This window comes from Solanum pennellii, chromosome 6, assembly GCF_001406875.1.
Source record: "Solanum pennellii chromosome 6, SPENNV200".
Taxonomy (NCBI): domain Eukaryota; kingdom Viridiplantae; phylum Streptophyta; class Magnoliopsida; order Solanales; family Solanaceae; genus Solanum; species Solanum pennellii.
In genome coordinates this window covers 32,375,701-32,379,976 of record NC_028642.1, presented here as the reverse complement: position 1 = coordinate 32,379,976, position 4,276 = coordinate 32,375,701, and the positions used below count along the sequence as shown (strand labels likewise).

At 29.7% G+C, this 4,276-nt stretch overlaps 1 long non-coding RNA gene across 2 annotated transcripts in view; it reads left to right on the top strand.

Annotated features, from left to right (window-relative positions):
* The first annotated feature begins 1,890 nt into the window (after positions 1-1,890).
* Positions 1,891-4,276, top strand: part of LOC107021798 — a 16,709-nt gene continuing 14,323 nt past the window's right edge. For both annotated transcript variants that reach the window (XR_001457081.2, XR_003578813.1), the window contains exons 1-2: positions 1,891-2,452; positions 3,686-3,778. This is a non-coding gene — a long non-coding RNA (uncharacterized LOC107021798). The remainder of the gene's footprint in view (positions 2,453-3,685; positions 3,779-4,276) is intronic.

Sequence of the window (4,276 nt, the reverse complement as noted above, 5' to 3'; positions counted from 1 at the left end):
CTTTGCGTGCTCATATTTTTGGGTTTTTATATTGTCTATTTTTACTAAATTTTATCATTGTATATTATGAGTACTGTGAGGATTGAAAGTTGATTGAAGTAATTTTTTGAGGTGTCTCATAGTTTCTCCCTTTAATGTATGTTTTTCTCGCTCTCTTGTAGTCTAGTCTCCTTACAATTGTATTAATTATTTTTTGTTTGGTATGTATACAATCTCACTATGACAAAATTTTTGTCCTTTTAATATTTTTTCCTTTTCACATTCGCCTCTTCTAAATATTTTTGGCGTAAGTTATGACTATTTTAGTCAATCTTAATTTAAAGAATATGAAACAAAACCTACTCAAAATAAAAGTAATATGTTAAAGTACAAAAGATATGTCTATTAACATAAATTTATTGTCCATCATGTTCCAAGTCATTGTTGAGCGTTTGAATCATCTAGGTTAATTCATTTTATTTTTTTTTAATGTTAGAGAATGTTTCTCTAACATAAGTCTAGAAACCAACATTTTATTAGATGTGTACTTTCATATGTGACAATCATACACAAATATTCCTAAAAAAAATCGTAAAGTTGCATTGATGAAGCATCCGAAAGGGTCTTTCGCAGTTTCATGAAGAAGAATTTTCTATAAGGGTCAACAATATTATTTTGTTGTTATTTCAAATATATTTTTCTCCTTCTACAATTTTTTATTACAATAACAAAGTAATAATAGCGAAAAGTTGGTGAACATTTGACCTCAGACAAGTGGATTCTCTCTAAAAATATTATTTATGTTGTTGAGGTGCACATTTTGTAACTGTCTTAACTTATTTATAACTAAATATTGATTATAAAAAACTTTCACATATTTTTTTTACACAAGGAGTTACGATAACCATAAAACTGTCACATTCTAGATTTTTCATGTATAAAAAAAATGAAAAAGTAATGTTTAATCGCTAAATAAAAACATGGCTCAATTTTAAAAGGGCAATTACATCATCATAGATATTATATGATAAATTATGTAATGATAAAAATAATTAGATACCAAGATATTTTTAATCATTAATTACATATTTAAAACTTTTGAGATATGTGATAATGTCAAATAATTTAATTTCTCTAGGAATGTTCTGAAATCCTACAAAAATTTACTCTTTTTTTTCTTGTAATAGTCTATTATTGGTAAAGTTGTTCAAAAGGCTAGAAATATTTCTTATTCCTGCGCGAAGCGCGGGTAAATTACCTACTAACTAGGGATAATGCATAAGTACCCCCTCAACGCCCGAAATCTCAGAGACACACTTATACTATACTAAGGTCCAATTATTCCCCTGAATTTATTTTATTAATAATTTTCTACCCCTTTTCGGCCTACATGGAACTATCTTGTGGGCCCAACGCTGGTTGACTCTTTTCATAAAGCTAGTGCCACGTAGGCCGAAAAGGGTAGAAAATTACTGATAAAATAAGTTCAGGGGGGTAATAAGACCTTAGTATAGTATAAGTGTGTCTCTGAGATTTCGGACATAGGTTTGGGAGGTACTTATGCATTTTCCTACTAACTAAATAAAGCAGTAATAAAATACATATACATATTAATAACTAACTAAATCAATAATAGTACTCCCTTCGTTTCAAAAAGAATGTCCCTATTTCCTTAATAGTTTGTTCCAAAATGAATGACCCCTTTCTTTTTTTACAACACTTTAACTTTAACTTTCCACGTGGCATGTTTAAGACCACAAGATTAAAGGATATTTTGATACACTTAACATAACTTTAATTTAGAACCACAATATTAAAAAATCTTCTTTGATTTCTTAAACTCCGTTCTAAATCAAACTAGGTCATCCTTTTTGAAACGGAGGAAGTAATATATAAGCCTTATTTTCAACCATCTTCCTGCGTTTATAGACCTTAGTTACAACAGCAGGTCTAAAATCATCCCATTCCTCTCATTAACCACCTCCATTCTCCTCACAGCCACCAAAAACGACCTTCAACCACCTGGAAAACACCATGGCAGCCAGCAGCTCCAAATGGCAAGCAACAAACCACCAGATCTCCACTAAAAAAACAACAAAATCGACTCCAAAAAACTCTTCTCATAGATCTGACTAGCGAGCTAAACTAGACCCCGAACAATCTTTTCGAAAAATAACTCCGACCACTGTCAGTCATTATTCCTTTCCCCTCTCCCCTTTTAAAATTTTTCCTTTGTTTTGTAAGTACTTCAGTGATCTATGAGCTCTTATTCCGGTGACCAACGAATCCGGCGAACAATTAGCTGACCCAAAACGACCGGAAATAACTCCAGAACCACCAGACAACAAGACCCCGACTCCCTTCATCCTCTTTGCCAGAAAACTTGAGCTCGAAGCTCCAAATGCCCACACATAGAGAAATTAAACACGACTACTTCGTGATTCCAAATAGGCCCAGCAACGATAATACTCCGGTGAGTCCATTACCCTTTTAACATTGCATTTTATATTTGTCTTTGTCAAATTTCAAGTTCTTATTGTTATCGTTTTCAATGTTACTGTTGCTTAACTATTTGTTTTACAGTTCTTATATTTGTTCAATATTATTGGTTCGTGTTTTTTTAAATTTTAATGTTGTAATGTCTGTTATTTATTTATTTTACGGAATTATTATTGTGGTGTTAGATTCTATTTATTATGGCTTTATTTTGATATATACAGATGTCTATGATTGTTTCCCAATTCCTTTAGTATTAGTTTATCTTATTTTATAGAGAGAATGCACAAGTACCTCCTCAACGTATGTCTGAAATTTCAGAAACACACTTATACTATATTAAGATCCTATTACCCCCATGAACTTATTTTATTAATAATATTTCACCACTTTTCGGCCTAAGTGGCACTATCTTGTGGGCCCAACGCTGGTTGACTTTTTTTTAAGTCAGTGCCACGTAGGACGAAAAGGGGTAGAAAATTACTTATAAAATAAGTTTAAGGGGGTAATGAGACCTTAGCATAGTATAAGTGTGTCTCTGGAATTTCGGGCATAGGTTGAGGGGGTAATTGTCCATTTTCCCTATATATATATATATATATATATATATATCATATATTATTATAAATGTGAAGTTCCAAAACCCATAATTGAATTACTATTTTACCCCTATAATAGTTAATTATGTTTTAGATATTAGTTCATATGATAGATATTATTAAATAATACTTACTGAAATTAATAACATAATAAAGACCTAATTTAATTCTTAAAGTGGAAATTTATCGTCCTTCATTCATAATTGATTTCTAGATAAAATTTTACTAGATAAAAAAATATACATGCATTGGAATAAATAATTTTAAAAATATAGCAATAATGATTTAGCCTTTTAAGTTACCTACTTTTATCATGCTCTTTAAACCATTATCATTTTAAAAAATAAACAAACTCATATTAAGGTGTTAGGTTAAAGATATCAAAAGGTCACTTCTTGGATAACTTAATTTGTAACGTTTTTATCTTCTATTAGTAGATTCTCCATTTTCCTATATTATGTATTCTACTTTCTCATGTAATCATGTTATCTCTATTATTTTTTTATATGAGTTTTTTATGCTCAATGTTTTATTTATCTTTATTTTAACTCATCTATTTGTTGAATATTTCAGCTACTAAAGAATTTTGTTAATTTGACTTTTTTATGAAGGTACAGTTAAGAAATGACGCTAATATTTCATAGTGATGATGTAGTAAGTGAAGCAACACACATTGAACTGTTTCAAGTGATATCGATTTTCAGGTAATATATCATTGTTCCTTACATGCAATTAATTGCTTCTATGTAAGTTGATGTGGCCTTAATAAATTTTTTGTTTGATTTTTAAACAAAAATCATTATATAGAAGTTGAGACGGAACACTTAATTGGATTCTCGAATAAAAAAAAAGAGTCTTTTACACAAGGACAAGAAGAAAGACTTCTAACTTACTCACTGCATTCATGAAAATCAATGGAATATCCTACAAGACAAAAAGTTGATGTGATTTCTGTCCAAGTGAATCCAACTCACTAACAAAAAAATTAAAAAAAGATTTAAAAAAATGACCATGAAGAGAATAAAAATGAAGATGAAGAGATTCAATTGTGTCTTATACGTTGATGAACCATTGTAACTTTATTCTTTAAATTTACGAGGAAATAAATTGTTGACGAATTTGTGAAATGTACATATATACCTTTGGGTCGGTAACAAATGTGATAATAGCTAATTATTGATATATATATATATATATATATA